This window comes from Nomascus leucogenys, chromosome 25, assembly GCF_006542625.1.
Source record: "Nomascus leucogenys isolate Asia chromosome 25, Asia_NLE_v1, whole genome shotgun sequence".
Classification (NCBI taxonomy): domain Eukaryota; kingdom Metazoa; phylum Chordata; class Mammalia; order Primates; family Hylobatidae; genus Nomascus; species Nomascus leucogenys.
Window position 1 is genome coordinate 7,797,513 of NC_044405.1, and position 17,936 is coordinate 7,815,448.

The 17,936-nt window shown below is 35.0% G+C and overlaps 1 long non-coding RNA gene across 1 annotated transcript in view; it reads left to right on the forward strand.

The window, feature by feature from the left end:
* LOC105738727 overlaps positions 1–17,008 on the forward strand; it is a 35,240-nt gene extending 18,232 nt beyond the window's left edge. The window contains exons 3-5 of the long non-coding RNA XR_001114577.1: positions 3,366–3,446; positions 4,674–4,760; positions 16,772–17,008. This is a non-coding gene — a long non-coding RNA (uncharacterized LOC105738727). The remainder of the gene's footprint in view (positions 1–3,365; positions 3,447–4,673; positions 4,761–16,771) is intronic.
* Positions 17,009–17,936: the final 928 nt, after the last annotated feature.

Below are 17,936 nucleotides of genomic sequence, written 5' to 3' on the forward strand. Positions count from 1 at the left end.
AGATTAAATATTTTGTCAAACTTTAGAAAACACTTCTTATAGACAAATTGTTGGACAAAGAAAGGAACAATAAGAAGCTGTGGGAAGTAAAAGTAGTATTTTGGGAGTCAAAATTGTCATTTATCTATGCTAGGATTGAAGATGTATACAATCATCATCAGCATTCACACACTCACACACACACACACACACACACACACACATGCAATTTGTATCTTAAAATACTATAGAAAATAAAATTGGTGCCTAGGAAAAGATACAGAGTTCAAACATGATTCTCCCATAAATACATCCCCATTACTACTTTAAATATGAACATTCAGGAGGGTTATAGTGTTGGGAAAAAAAATGTCAAATAAGCAGGTGAGCTGTTGAACTTTCAACTCATTATTAAATAAAACCAGTTTTGGTTTTTATGTATTTCACACTTTGTTCATCCATAATTCCCTTTTAACTAGGGGTTGTGGGCCTGTTGTGGGGTGGGGGGAGGGATAGCATTAGGAGATATACCTAATGTTAAATGACGAGTTAATGGGTGCAGCACACCAACATGGCACATGTATACATATGTAACAGACCTGCACGTTGTGCACATGTACCCTAAAACTTAAAGTATAATAAAAAAAAAAATTGAGAAAATCCAAATTATTTGTGGAATTCAACATTAACATAAAAACTGAAAAAAAGACAATGTAGGATATATCTGAAAGATAAAATGATAAAATCTAATAATCAATATTGTATTATCTTTTAGCGTAAATTAATAATCTTGAGTAAGGTTGCTAATATATATTTCAAATGATACACTAAGATTTAACAAATAATTAAAATTTTTAGGAAGGGTTATAGGAAATTTAAATCTATTATTTCTCCTTGAGAATAATCCATGTAAATATTTATTAGATTCATTTGGTCTATAATGCAGATTAAGTCCAATATTTCTCTGTTGGTTTTGTCTGGAAGATCTGTCCATTGCTGAATGTTGGGTGTTGAAGTATCTAGCTATTATTGTATTGGGGCCTATCTCTCTCTTTAACTCTAATAATATATTTTTTTACATATGTGTGTGCTCCAGTGTTTGGTGCATATATACTTAAAATTGTTATATCCTCTTGATAAATTGAGCACCTTATTATTATATAATGTCCTTCTTTGCTCCTTCTTAGAGTTTTTGTCTTGAAATCTATTCTTTTTCTGATAAGAGTAGCTACTCCTGCTCTTTTTTGGTTTCCATTGGCATGGAATATTTTTCTCCATCCCTTTATTTTCAGTATATGTGTGTTTCCCTCTTTCTCCACTCTAAGCCACCTGGAGCTGGGGGTGAATTGACACAAGAACCCTGTGGCCACCACCCCTAGGTGTGTACTGGGTCACACCTGAAGTCTGTACAGCACTGGATCTTACCCAAGGTCTGCTGTAACCACTCCCTGGTACCACCTATGTTCACTCAAAGCGCTGGGTCTCTAGAATAAGCGTTGTAGCCATCCAGACCTATGTCCTTTCCTTCAGAGCAGCAATTTCCCCTGGCCCCTGGGAAGGTTCAGAGGTTCAGTTAGGGAGCCAGAGACTAGAGTCAAAAACCTTAGAAGTTGTCCTTGGGTTCTATTGTGCTGCGGCTGAGTTGGCACTCAAACCACAAGACATAGTCCTCTCTACTCTTCCCTCTCCTTTCCACAAGCAGAGGAGTCTCAGTAGGTCACATGCCACCCCAATCCACTATCTCTAGGCCCAGCTGAGCCCTAGGACATGACTTGCCTGGGTGTTGCAATTCTTGTGGCCTAGAATCCCTTTCAGGTTTATTTGGAGCCACAAACTGCTTTAGCCTGCGGTGGAGAGCCTTACAACAACTCAAATTCTGACCTCTGGGATCAGTCATTCTCCTCTGGCTAGGGCTGGTTTAAATGCACCCTCTGTGGACAGGCATCAACTGAGTTTAATCTAGTTTTGCTTTCCTCTATAAAGAAGGGCAGCATGGAGTTCAATGCCTCAAAATTGATGGGTCTCCCTCTCCTCAGGGCACAAAAACTCTCTCTAAAGAAAGCTGCTGCTGCTGGTGGGTGGGGAAAAGGTGGTGTCTGTGATTCAAGACTGCTTTTTCTACCTCTTTAGTGTCTCTTTCAGTGATACAAAGTAAAAGCCAAGGATTATGAATGGTCACCTGATTTTTGGTTCTTAGGAAGGTGCTTTTTTGCGTGTAAATAGTTGTTAAATTAGTGTCCTTGCAGGGGATGTTAGGTGGAGCCTTCTATTCTGCCATCTTGCTTCATTCTCAACCTATCCTCCCATTTAAAATTATTATGGTCTTCATTTTTGGAAACAGATGTAACAGGAATCAACAGATGTTAACAGGAAACAAGGAATTTTCCTGATGAGATAATTTGGTCTTAGAACTGTTTTAGAAACCAAGTAAAGTGCAAAGTTTCACTAGGGCCCTCAAATAAAAATGATGTAAACCCACAGATGACAGCTTAATGAGTTTAGGCAGGAGGATGGGGCTATATAATATCAAGATAGATGATGTTGAATCTCATGGATAGATTCAGTTACTGACTCTACAGATCAATAATGGCAATCATGATGATGATTTACTGTTTGGGAAACATATTTTGGTGGTATCTCGGGCTTGTCTGACAATGCATATTCAAAAGATAGATTGAATGCCCCGGAATGTTAACCTTGTCACTGATGATTTTAGCATTTTCTTGAGATGCACTAAAAAAGACTTTTTTTTTCCTTTTAAAATTATTGGGCTGAATAAACATATTTAGTTATATCAATTCTAGCTGAAGAATTTGGTGTGTTTCAAAATACTACACTAAGGTTAAACTGCATTTTGTTCAAAAGGTCTCATATTAATTTTTATTATTTTAAATGAAAACTCACAGTAGCTTGGAAAATAAAGTGGTTTCACCTCTATTTAGTATACTACAAACGGTAAAAGTGATGTTGAAGGATATTCATATAGTAAAATCACAAAATGATATATTGCATTACATTCAGGGAAAGCATCAGGATTGTGCAAAGTTGGACACCCTTGCATCTTTTAGGAAAACAGTCATTGACATCTTTAATCTAAGAAATAATGCACTTTTTTTTTGGAGATGGATAAAAAAGTAATTAATCGAAATTCAATTTCAAGGCATTTGAAAGTTTCTCCTCCTTTCTCCAACATAACAAGCAAAAGGATTTTCATAACTTTACTCCCGCAAGTTGTCAATTTTTTAACTATTTTTGTATATTGCTACATTTTGCATATTATTGTTATATAAAATAATATTGTAAATAATTTAAACAATTTGAATACCAAAGTTCTTTTTATTTGTCATTAAAATTAATTTTTCCTGTGTCTATTGTTCTACTCACAGAGTGATACAGAGATGTGACCCAGCAGGTCTACCTACCAGGGAGGAGGTGTGGTTTTTACTGGAATACACTGGCAAGCAAAAGTGAGTAGCTTAGTTTGAGTCCTGGAACTTCTCTATACCAGGAAGTCATTTCATTTATCTGTGCCATTGTTTTCTTATCAGCAAAATATGAACTGGGCTATCTACTTGACAGTTTTTCCATGACAAGCAAGTGAGCTGAGCCAATATGAGTAAGGGAAATAAATGCAAATCTCCAATGCCGTCTCAGTGATGGGTATTAACTTTCAAATGAAATACAAAGATTTACAGCATTTCCTCAATTTAATTTGATATCATTGAAACTGTTTATTTTTCATAATGAAATACTCTATGATTGATTATAATATATTCCTTAATTTGTATTTTATGTCTTTGAAATGACAACAATTTTACTCTTTCATGACAAAAATTTTTATTACTTTATATATTAGCAATATCTAAAACCTCCCCATAATTTTCATTTCATCCAACCCACTCTACCACCAGATCAATGTAAGGACCCAGGTTTAGAATAAATGTATCTCTTCTTATTCCCTTGTTTATGCCATTCCATGACCCACCAAACATACATTTTATCGATTCTACATACCACTTTCTTTTTCAACTCCTCTTCAACATTTTGATGGTTTTTCTCTCTTGCTTACTAGATTTAATGGTATAGTTAGTCACGACAGTCATTCTCTTGCTTACATTCTCAGATCTCCTTTCTTGGTTTCAAACATTCGTTTTGGAACACTTGATTAATTTCACCCCCTGACTATTCCATGCCTGTATTGCATGTAGCTGAATGTGACTGAATAGTAGTGTGCCAGCAGGTAATTCTAATACTCCTTTTCTAATCATCTTTTATTCTCTTTTTAAATATTCCCAAAACACCTATTGCTTTTAACATATTACATCATTTACCTACCGCACCTACTATTTACTAGGATACATGCCGTTACAAGGCTAGGATCTTTGATGTTTTTTCCACTGATACATCTCAAGTGCTTGATATATTAAACACTCAAATATATTTGTCGGATATATGTTGTTCAATATTTATGTCCTTATCTTCAGATTGTCTATATGATTTAGAGTTTCCAGAAAACTGTTTAACTTTGCATCCACTGACAATGGAAAGACCACATTTATTTTCCTGTGCAAAGGGTTATATGTGTTACAGATAAAATGTTGATTCAGTTTTCTTTCTCATTCCCATTCTCTATTCTAGGTGAGTATAAAGCTAGTGAAGACTCTAACAAAGCAATTATAATGTGTTCCAGACAGGTTCTCTCCTTTTGGCTTTCTCCCTGCTTCACATCCCTTTCCAGGAATGCATGCTTTCTGAGGCAGACAAAAGAAGAGTTGTTCAAGGTATGTCAAGATGAAATGTCAGTTTACTGAATTGCGGTTTCTACCTTTTTTCCTATAAAACACTTCTCAAGTGCTTAGCTTTCAGTGTCAATAAATCTGATATTATAATTGCTACAATCCTAATAAATTTCTAAGTGCCACTATATCATATTTTTTTCTTTTCTTTTCTTTTCTTTTCTTTCCTTTTCTTTTCTTTCCTTTTTTGTTCTTTTGAGACAGAGTCTCACTCTGTCACCCAGGCTGGAGTGCAGTGGCGTGGTCTCGGCTCACTGCAACCTCCATCTCCTGGGTACAAGTGATTCTACCACCTCAGCCTCCTCAGTAGCTGGGACAACAGGCATGCACCACCTTGCCAAACTATTTTTTTGAATTTTTAGTAGAAACTGAGTTTTGCTATGTTGGCCAGCATGGTCTCTAATTCCTGGCCTCAAGTGATTTGCCCAAGTCAGCCTCCCAAAGTGCTGGGATTAGAGGCATGAGCCACTGCATGTGGCTAAATGCCACTATATCATTTTCTTACTTTAAAAAATTGATTTGGGGGACACATAAAATCCTTGGTTATTCACATAGTGAGGGGACAATTTTGCTTCTATTTCTTACTTTACAGATAAGGAAACTGAGGCCATAAAAAATTAGGAAATTTGTACAAGGTCACAAATATAAAGCACTTTTTACTTTGAAATGGTTCTTGAGACTTTTAAGAAGCTTAATATAAACATTTCACACATGCAGGAAATTATACCTTCATGTCTCTTTGGGGAAAGAAAAAAATTACAATAGAAAATATTTCTCATTAAGATAGCCTTGATTCTATTCGACATTTTAACTGTACTATCTTTATCGTGTATAATGGATGGATTATGTAATTACATTACTCTATAGATTCTATTAGAATAGGCAGACATTTGAATTGGGAAACCAATCAGGCTTAATTAGAAGAACTTAGTTGAAATAGCCTGAGGAAATGAAAAATAGAATTTCTTTTATGTTAAGTCACAGATTACAAAATTATATCTACATTGTTAAGGTTTTTTTAAGAAAATTATTTTATTCAGATTATAATACACACTACTACATTTTACGCCCTATAGCGTGTCATAGTTTTCTTCCTTGTTACCTGATATGGTAATTCTCCTCCTTTAATGTAGTTAATAAAAAGGTCGAGATTCCCTAGTTCCTTCCTATGCTCTTCTTTATCATGATACCCCATCACTTGAGATTGGAAGCTAAATGAACTTCACCTTTTAGATTTTTTTCACCTGAGAATGTACATCATATGGTAATGGGCCAGCCCACTGTGTCTGTTGGATCTGTGACCGCAGCTGTGATTATTCATCTTAATTTGCTTTAAAAGATACTGATTATTTCATAAGGCATTCACTTATAAAATGGAAACCAAAGCAAACAGAAGCAGGGTTCTGTTGACATGTTTTGAAGTACACAAATAATTCCAATTGAAATGTTAATTACAATAATACATCATGTCTTTTAAAAACTTAGATGTTCCAGGTTTATTTGAGATGGTCTCCAGTCCTTGGAAAAATATTTATAGCTCTGTCAAATTTGGTTTCTTATTATATCAAAGAAAGGAAAATAGTCAATGAAACTTAAGCTCAGATATGTGTGTGACACACATACAGTGTCAGATCTAGAAGAGTCCATATTTAAAATATATATAGCTACTTTGGAATATATAAAGAAAAAGCTCTATGCTTCAATAGATAACATCTAGTGAGCACTGACTACATCTTATATTAATAACTCATTTTCTTATCAAACCATCTATGTTAGGAAATTGAGACTTTAACTCTTTGAAAATATTATGACATGGCTAAAGTCTGTAACCAGAAAGTCTGAATCCAGAGCCCATTGCTTAATTGCTTGTGTTACTTGCCTTTCGACTAGAAGCTTTATTGACTCTAATATTGCAAAACTCGATATTCATTTTCAGATTGCTGTCTATTTTTCTCAAAGTCTTTTATCTGAGTTTCACACGTTTAAGACAGTTTCAGAAATAAAATGATGTTTTGTTTCAGAGTGTTTTTAAATGTATATATTTATTCCTAACTGACATTAAAAAATAATTGTATTGGTAATGTCTTGTGATTAGTGGCACTGTTGAACAATGTTTGGACTAACTATTTTTTTTACCAGGGACGCATAAAATACTTAGAATTTAATAAATTGAAATAAAAAATATTTTTCTTAGTGTATAATGCCTAAAAGTCCATTATTGTCTAGAAATTTTGTAAAAAATGTATCTTAAAATATTAACCATTTAGTAATCTTCATGGATTAATTAACCTAATGGTTTAAGAAAGTGAATAGTTGCTTAACTACTTTAAAGGTTACTTCAGACACAGGCTAGTTCAGAATAAGTTTATGAATTACATCTCTTTCTAAAACATAAAGTCCTAGGAAGTAAGCCAAGGTCAGGTTCTTGAAGCTAACCAAGTAGGCTAATAATAAGAACTCTTACATTAGCCAAACTGAATTATTCAGATGTAACCAGTAGTGTCTAAAATTTCCAAATTTCTTGGAAAAACATCAATCTGATATTATGCTCTAATGTCTGGCTAACTTCTGGAAAGATTTACTACATATCCATACTCTTTGGTCATTGCATTCTTAACAAGTGAATAGCGTTTCTGATAGGACAAGACATTGGTCCATCCTGAAGGAGAGAAGAGGATTATTGCTACCACATAAAAACAAAGAGAAAAAGATGTGTAATTTTCAGTGGGTTCGTTGCATTATGTAAACCTATTTAAGCACTTATTCTTACTACACCTTAAACGTATTTATTTTTAAAGCACATAAGAATCAAATTCCTTCTTCCTAATCTTTGTGATTCTCATGAAGTACTTCTGAGATGTGAATCAGGACTTTGCATTCTTAGCAAGCATCCAGGTGATTCTGTTGCAGATGAGTCACACCTTGTACTTTTAGAAATACTGAGAGTAGCTGTGTTTTCCAACACACATAACTAGAAGTTTTCAGCAAGACTTGGTAGTGGGAGACATTTAGTTAAAATGGGTAATGTGTTAAGGGATAAGCCTGCCCTAATATTTGGAGTGGCTGAATTGGTTAACAATATTCTATCAGGGAAAATTCCTTTACTTGACCTTCATTTTCACCTTTGATATGTACATACGGGTTAAGAGTAAGAATGGTGATTTGAATCCAATTAATGTGCATTTGCAAAGATTTAGATGATAAGAAGAGAATGTACCTTGACCTTGGACTAGAGAAGGAACGGAAATGTTACAGAAAAAATGAAAGGGTTATACAAGGAAACTTCGTCCTAAAGCACAGCTTTACCCGTGGGACTAAGCCTGGAGGGGAATAACCGAAACTGAGACTGAGGGGAAATTGAAGCTTGTAGCAGATTTGTGCCCAAGATAATGGCATGATTCTAAAGATTCTGCTTGCACAAACATCACTAGAAGACCAGATTAGAAACTGCTATTAGATTTCTGTAAAGTGAGAAGATATTAGAAAATTTCATAGCACTTCTGCACAACCTAGCATGGCTCCATAAAAAGTTGAATGATTTTTGTGTAAAGCAAAGTAAGACAGGGTGGGCAGAAAACTGAATAATACCTCACTGAATTTTCTGCATCCCTACAGTGGTGGGAGGAGGAAGTATAAACATGCTTCCAAGATTGATGTTGACTTATACCCAACCATCAGATGAGAACAGTGACTTCTCAGAAAATACTGGAAATTAAAAAAAATTATGTATATATGTATATTTCTCAGAAAATACTGGAAATTTAAAAAAAATTATGTATATATACGTATGTGTATATATACATATACATATACACATACATATATATGTATATATACGTATACATATGTATATATATATGTGTTCATATATATGTATGTATATACGTATATATATACTATAAATATACATATGTATACGTATATATATAAAGCTGATAGCAAATACCACTATATTACCTTGTACTGCCTAAATTTATGTAGTCATATTCACTCTGCAGAGGCTTGAGATGCCATAAATTGGCAAAAGTGCAGTTCTTAACTACTTGGTTACATCTGGTATTTGGATTAAAACAATAAATTCCTTTGTAAAAGAACAAGGAAAATATTTGTCAAACAACTGAAATTGTGTCTGACAAAGATTCTAAATTATTCCTGAGAGAATTCATAAAGAATAAGCGAATATATTAAATAATGATATTGACAGTACATTTATGAGTACAAATACATGCTTCATTCTCTTCATTATTTCAAAAAATATTTATTAAATCCCTACTATTTGTCAAAAAAATGCTCTAGGCTCTGGGTAAATAAGAGTGGAGAAATTAGGTAAAATCATGCTCTTTAAGAGCTTACAATACAGTGGTGAGAACATAGAAAGAAAATCAGAAGGTCGCAAATGCTAAGCAAATTATTTAAAATAGGATGATACATTAAAAAGTGGTGGAGAGGTACCTGTGTTCGGGATGGTAATGGAATGACTGTGATGAGATTGTTAGCTTTTCCTGCCTAATAAACCCCTAAAGCTTAGTGAATTGAAACAACCACCTCTTTATCTCTGAACTCCTTGGAATGTCTGCCTGATTTTTCTGCTCTTAGATTTCCCATGTGTCTTCAATCAGCAATAAAGTTGGCTGTGGTACCAGTGACATTGGTAAGTGTCTGTCACATATTTGGAGATCGGCAAGTTGTTTGCCAACAGATGTCAGGGCCACATGCCTCTCATCGTCCAATAAGCTAGCTTGATCTTGCTTACACAAGAGTGGGATGGTTCTAACATCCACCAAAGAAAGAAGAGAGTTGCAATGAGTAATTGGAAACCTCTGCTTGGATAACATTTGTTACAGTCTCACTGGCTAAAGCAAGTCACATGGACAAGGCCAGAATCAGTAAGGAAGGGTACTACCCAAGAGTAAGTAAAACGTGGGCGCGGTGGATCATGCCTGTAATCCCAGCACTTTGGGAGGCTGAGGTGGGCAGATCAAGAGGTCAAGAGATCGAGACCATCCTGGCCAACATGGTGAAACCCCATCTCTACTAAAAATACAAAAATTAGCTGGGTGTGGTGGTATGCACCTGTAGTTGCAGCTACCCGGGAGGCTGAGGCAGGAGAATCATTTGAACCCGGGAGGCAGAGGTTGCAGTGAGCCAAGATTACACCACTGCACTTTAGCCGGTGGTAGAACGAGACTCTGTCTAAAAAAGAAAAAAAAAAGGCCAGGCCTGGTGGCTCACGCCTGTAATCCCAGCCCTTTTGGAGGCCGAGATGGGTGGATCACAAGGTCAGGAGATCCAGACCCTCCTGGCTAACACAATGAAATCCCATCTCTACTAAAAATACAAAAAATTAGCCGGGCGTGGTGGCGGGCGCCTGTAGTCCCAGCTACTCAGGAGGCTGAGGCAGGAGAATGGTGTGAACCCAGGAGGCTGAGCTTGCAGTGAGCCAAGATTGCGCCACTGCACTCCAGCCTGGGCAACAGAGCAAGACTCTGTCTCAAAAAAAAAAAAAAAAAAAAAAAAAAAAAAGAGTGTATAAAAGGAGGTGAAAAATTAGTGGGTTTAAAAAAATTTTTTTTCTTAACAGTCTATCTCAAATGTCATTTATTCCAAGACCCAAAGGAAAAAAAGAGGAGCAAGGTATACAAAAATCAGAACAGATCATTCCAAACAGCTGTAAAAAGGTAATAGACAGTACAATGACCCATAGAGAAAGTGAGAAAAAAAAGTCAAGATGCCTAAACATCCTGAGAGAAGCAAGGAAAATAGTAGAAGAGGTTAGGTAATCAGGCAAGTGTCAGATGATAGAGGACTTTTTTTTTTTTTGAAAAAGTAAGTAGTTTGAATTTTATTCCAAGTGTGAGTAATTCTTTTGGAAAATTATAAGTAGGGGTGCTTATAACTCCAGATCTCTGTGGCATACAAATGTAAAATTTTATTTCTTGCTCAATTACTTGTCAGTTGAAGATCGACTATAATTATGCCACCTGTCTTCTTTAGTTTTGAATGCAGTTTGCAGAAATGCTTCCCTCTGAGATAAGACATTCTCATGGAAAAGGAGAAAAGAAAAAGAAAATAGAATTGCAAAAGCACAAGATGGTTTAAAACTGCTACTTAGATGATTTAAACATGGGCTATATCATGTCTGATCACCCTCCATTGGTTAAAGCAAGTCCTGATAATCCAGATGTTTTGGGAGGGCCATCATCTTCTTACAGGAAGGGTCAGTGAATAACTGGGGACAATATTTTCTTCTGTATCAAAAACACCCACAACATCATTGAATTTGAAGCTATATAAACAAGTGAATAAATAAATAAACAAGCTGAATGGAGACAGAAAAAAGAGGAAAATCCAGAAAAAGACCAAAGAGCTCCTCTGTATTTAGAGGTAGAGTGGTGGAGGAGGAGTTTGCAAAGATGATTGAGGAGTAAAATCCAGTATGGTAGCAAGAAAAAACAAAAAAGTATCTGCCATGAAGAAAAAGAAAATGTTTCCAGAAAAAGAAGATTAACCATGTGGAATGCAGCCGAGAAATAAAATAAGGTAAAATACATGAAACAATTAGATTTGTATTTGGCAATATTGTATTTGAAATGGCAACAATAAGTTTATTGTGTTGGTATTATTTTTTTTCCACCAGCAAATATTGTGTACTTGGTGAGGAGATGTAGGATAAAGGAAAATGATCTCAAAGAAGATGGGGGTGAGTTAGGGAGTAGATGGTAGATAAAAACAACCCAGAGAATCAACGATGGTGGTGATAGTCATACATATTATTGAATATATGGTTTAGGCTGTGGAGAAAGCAAAGTGAGATTTCAGGGGATAAAATATTCCAGGAAATAATAAAACTTAAGGGATGGGAAGGGTTTCAGTTTCTTATATAAAGTTAAAGCCCCAGTATTAAGCAGGCAGCCCACATGAGTTTGATATTAACCAGAATAGTGACAACAGTTGAAGTGAGAAAGTCTTTAAAGTAGATCTGTAAGTTCCTGGTGAATGAAGAGGTAGGACCACAAGGTTGGCAACTAGAGATGTTGTGTAATGTGTGCACATATGTGTGTTTATGAGTAATCATGCCATTATTCTATATCACAGAATATTTACATATTAAATATAATGAGGTACCTTGGCAATTATAACTGGTTTATGTGTTTCATTTGTTGAGAAATGTTGAAGGTACAATTCAGAATGCTGGAAGTATTTATAATGGCAATCCCTCTACATCTTAAAGTTAGATAGTATGAACTTTCCCAATTCATTAAGTGATGTGCAGTAAAATTTTGCACTTCTTTTTAATGGCAATTTGCATCATAAAGGAAAGGAGTATGTTAATTGGTTCAAGAATTATTTTCCTAAGTAACTGCACTCATTTCCATTTTGGAGTGAGGCTCCAAAACTGAACTCAAGCTCTGTATGTCCTAGGTGACCTTGTTAGAATGCATGGTTACAATTATACTGAAAAATCAATGGAAAAACAGGAAACTTCAAAGGCTAATGAATAGAATGCTCTATAGTATTTAAGGTTTTAAAAAAATGACTAGCTTTTCATTTATTTTCTTTGTGCTTTTTTCAAAACTAATTCTCACATTTCACCTACATGAACGCTAACTGGGGCGTATGCTATTCTGTGGATCATATAGGCTCGTTCCATTAATAACTCTATTGCTCACAAATTTATAGATTTCCATTTTCACCCACCACTTATCACTATTTATTTTTTAAATAACTTTTATGTGATGCAAATTGCTTTTATGCTTCATCAAGACTGAAATCCTAAATAAAATAGTATTTTGTGATTTTATGTTTGAAAACTTCATTGTCTTTGATCATATCCTCTGCCCTAATCTAATTTATTCCTACCATCTAATCTAATCTACTACTAATCTAACATTAAAAACAAAAAAGTAAGAATTATTATTTTTCATTTACACTTAAAAATCCCTTCGGATTAACTATAATATTTGTCCTATTTTTAAAAAGTGCTTGCTAAAAAATATAGTTCAGAAAATTATGATCTTAATAATTTATTAAACAAATTATCTCTAACAACCAGACAGGAAGAATAAGTTCTATTGCTCTATACCATTGCAGGATGACTATAGTTAACAAAAATATATTATATAGTTTTCAGATAGCTAGAAGGAGGATATTGAATATCCCTAACACAAATAAATGATAAAAGTTTAAGCTGATAGATATGTGAGTTACCCTTATCTTCTCACTATACATTATGCGTATTGAAACATCACTAATATACCAGAAATATGTACAATTATTATTTGCCAATAAAAGAAGATAAAACAAACAAAAACTAACACATGCTTAAAATTTAAACACACTCTTCAAAGATAATAGTTCATTCAAATTCTTCAGAATATACCTTTCATTGCTATCAAAACAATAGATTTAAAGGACACTTGCTGGAATTCAGGCTGTTTACTGAATATAAGTACTTTCTTTTTTTTTTTTTTTTTTTTTGTTGAGATGGAGTTTCGCTCTTGTCGCCCAGGCTAGAGTACAATGGCTCAGTCTTGGCCCACTGCAACCTCTGCCTCCCAGGTTTGAGCGATTCTCCTGCCTCAGCTTCCCAAGTAGCTGGGATCACAGGTGTGAGCCACCACGCCTGGCTAATTTTTGTATATTTAGTAGAGACGGTGTTTCACCATTTGGCCAGGCTGGTCTCGAACTCATGACCTCAGGTGATCCACCTGTCTCGGTCTCCCAAAGTGCTGGGATTACAGGCGTGAGCCACTGCACCCGGCTGAATATAAGTACTTTCTTAACAAATCTGAGTAGTTTTTAAATCTGTGCATGTGGATGATAGCAGGAAAAAAATAAAAAAATGTTTTAGTGAATAATGTAGAAAAAACTAAATCCACAGAACACTTGGTAAATAGCCCTGTTAATATAAAAATTTAGGGGAAAAAACTGGAAACAAAAAAAATAAAAAGAACATCTATTTACTAGATCACACGTAACATGTGAAAACCCAGTAGCGAAATTACCAGACTTAAGCTGTGATTTGGTTTCCGGCATTCTCTTGTTTCCACCAAGTTTCTGGCACTCTGGGCCCTGCTTTTGTAGCCATTGTGACTGTGTTTCGCCCCCTCTCTCCACCTTTCTCAAACTGGTCATCTATTTAAAATGAGCTTACCGCGTGCCTAACTTTTTCCAGGCAATTGTGCTAAGCACAGTGTTAGGACTCGCTAACTCCTGTGAGGCATCATTTCTTTGAGACTGTGTTTTCTTCAATTGCCTGCACAGGGGCACCTTCTCCTCCTCTTACAGTCAGAAATCATGGAGAAAAGCCTTTAAACTTCCTGCGATGTTAGATAAGCACAGAGCACTGGACTTGAGAACACAGATTTTGAAAATACAAAACTCTGCGATTGAATCCTCATGTAGTTTTGTAATGTGTCAGTGTAGCTACACTGAAATACGTTTTTTATTATTTCCTTTTCTGTATGTTTCTGGCTAATCGGATCACAGAAAAGACTGTTGGGAGAGATTCAGAGGCTGAAAGTGAAGGGGCAGCCGTTCTGTAGCTCTCCGCTGTGTCACTCACTTGCGTGTTTCCTTACTTTGAGGCAGTGTCCAAGCCTGCAAATGTTCCACCTTCCTTTTGTTCCTCTTTTGGCTTCATAGACTCCTATGTCAGGTGTGTGTGTTAGGTCTGGCTTATGCAGAACACCCATACCAATGAGGTTCAGAGGCAGTAACAGCTGACCTAGCGTTTAGCCTGTCCTCAATTGCTACAGCTTGTGCTTTTGGGTTCCATTTACTGCTTGTTCTCACCCACCTGACATCTATCCCTCCTTCCCTGCTGCCTGTGTCCTGTGTACTTCAAGGTCCAACAACAAATACAAAGACAAGAGATTTACAGATACTACTTAACCAGTTTGCATATGGTCAAGCCTCTGAAAATACTGCATGAGGTCAAATCCCTATTGATTTATCTATTTCTGGTTCTCTGACTGAACACTGAGTGATATGCTTGATATCACCAATGACTAACTAAGTGATTTGGGAGTAATAAGTGATTTATCTTCATTAAATCTGTTTTATTTACTACAAAATGGGAGTTTTGTGTGAAATGAAAATTAATGTATGTACTGCACTTAGCAAGAGATCAAACATGTTATAAACACTCAATCAATAGTAACAATTATCATTACTCTGTCCTAACAACTATCGTGTTTTTATTTTCTTTTTGCTATTGGACTAAATACAAAACAAAATACAACAACAGAAAAAATAAACAACCAACAAATATACAAAGAAATTACTACTATTCCCCAATGGCAATTTAATCTTATTATTATTTCCTTCCAAGAGCCTGCAAAACAAGAAAACTTAAAAAATCTGTTAGATTCAGTATTTATCTCAAGCTCCTTGCACATAAACAAATTCTCCCAAATAATCAATATGGGAAGCATGCTTCTATAGAAAACATTTGAATTATTTAAATAGCATTGGTTTTTGCCTATGTGATTCTTGTTGTAAGAACATTCCTTGCATTAGTTTGAAAATAGGAACATCTAGAAAATCTACTAGATGATATTTAGTGCTTTTCAGTATTTTTTAGTTTCTCAAGTCATGTGAAAAAGCATGTTTTAATGTTTTTAACATGGGATAAAGTTGACTTGGCTCCAGAGACCAATTAATTACATGGGAAAAGATGGAAAATTAAAAATTGTGAAAATGAAAAATTATTTTTACATTTCTATATATAAAAAAATTCATACTTAGGAATATAGGACCTGTACAATGGAGAAAATCATTAGTTGCCTAAAATAGTTAAATGTCCATATCTTTCTGTGGCTCTGATTTATTAGATGTAAAATGGTATATTTATTAAAATATCCTTGGAAGTGTCAAAATATTATAAAAACATTATAATAAAGGTGATATATCCTGAATATAATTTAATAAAATTTATAAATTTATTAACCTGTATATTGTATGTATACAACAGATATATACAGAGAAAGAAAGAGCTACAGAGAGAAGAAATAAGAACACTCAAACATAGCTGATAGAAATGTAAACAGGTATAGCTTTTAAAAAGTTAAGGAAGAAAATGTTTTAGTATATATTAAAACAAATGTGTATTTACATTTGAATTAAGCAATTTCATTTTTTGGAGTTAAGACAAAGACACATTTCCAACAATATGAAAATGCACCTGCAACAGGTTGTTCATTGTTCTTAATAGCAAGATGTTTGGTGAAGGTGCATGCATAAACATAAGAGATTGACTGAATACACTATTACAATTACACACTGAAGTCTATGTTTCTGACTTAAGAAAACTTTGGGAGGCCGAAGAGGGTGGATCACGAGGTGAGGAGATCGAGACCATCCTGGCTAATACAGTGAAACCCCCTCTCTACTAAAAATACAAAAAATTATCCACGGTGGCAGGCGCCCGTAGTCCGAGCTACTCGGGAGGCAGAGGCAGGAGAATGGTGTGAACCCGGGAGGTGGAGCTTGCAGTGAGCCGAGGGCGACGAAGAGAGACTCTGTCTCCAAAAAAAAAAAAGAGAGAAGAAAACAAAAACTGAGGGAGATCTGTTTTGCCAATAGTGGAGAAATAGTCATACAATGTTAAGTGAAAAAAAACCTTATAGAGTACATATAGTGTGCTATCATATGTGTAAAAGAAAGAGGAGTAATAGGAAATATACATATATTTGCTTATTTTTGCAAAACAAAACCCAGGAATGACAAATCTAAAGCTAATGATATTGCCCATATTAGTGGGTTGAATACTGTCCCCCAAAATTCATGTCTACTGTAAACCTATGAATGTCATCGTATTTGAAAATAAGGTCTTTGTACATACTGTCACGTTAAGATGAAGTCATATTGGATTAGAGTAGGCCTTAAGTCCTTATTTTTGCTATAACTTTTTAGAGTGGTAGCATAGAGTAGTACCAGAGTAGTAGAGTAGAGTTTCCTTTATTTTTGTGTATTTTTTTTTTTTTTTTTTTTAGGAGAAGAAGACTTAGAGACACAGACACACAGAGGGAAGAAGGCCATGGAAAGACAATGGCAAAGGTTGGAGTTGTACTGCCACAAGCCCAAGAATGCGGAAACCACCAGAAGCTAAAGGAAACAAGCAAGGATTCTTCCCTGGATTGATCTTTCAAAGGGAGCATGGCCCTGCTGTCACTTTAATTTCAGACTTCTAGGCTGCAGAACCATGAAAGAATAAATTTCCTTTGTTTCAAGCCACGCTGCCTCTGTTGTTTTCTTATGGCAGTCCTGGGAAACTAATATATCTATTCATACATAGAAATGGAAATGGGGAGAAACGGTGTTAAAGAAAGAGTGAGCTTCTCAGACTCCCCTTTTTGGTACAGGTTTTACTTTTGGACCCATGTTAATATTTTGCATAATTAATAAAATAAAATTAAGAAGTTTGAGGGAAACATCTTTAAAATGAAAAACCAACAAACAAATGAACCTAACAGTATTTCCATTCAACGTATTAGAAAAATGCAACCAAACTGAAGGGTGAGAAAGAAGGAATCCAAATAACTTGCAAACACATTAGCACAGTATTTTGACTATAATACCTTCAGTGTAAAGACAAAAAAGACTTTCTAAAAGGTTCTGTAACCTCATTAGCAATATTTTTGTATTGGCATGCATTGGTACTTTTAGAACTGCTTTCAATGTAATCTAAGACTGACAAATGAGATTATATATTGTGGACAATGGTTGCACTGTTGGAAAAGGGAGTAACCATATAAAAAAGAGTTGGGGAATAGAACAGATCTTCTAGTGTGGAATTTAAATTGGGAATATCAGCTTATGAAATAGTTAAATAGATAGATACATACATGTATAGATGTATGTATACATGTATGGATCTGTGTATATTATAGACATATGTTAATATGTTATCTATTCTAGTGCTCCAAGTATCAATTCTCAGAGACAACTGGAGTTATTCAAGACTTCTTCCATACACTATATGGTCAGTTTTATTTGGGTCTCAAAGTACAAGATCTGTCAGTTGCTGTTTATTAAATTTTCCATGGCATATTCACACATATTTTACCTGCTTTGAAACAGCTTTTTTTGACGTTATGTTTTAAAACTTATGAAAATGAATATTTGCAAGAATAAATGATTATAAAGTATTTAAAAGTT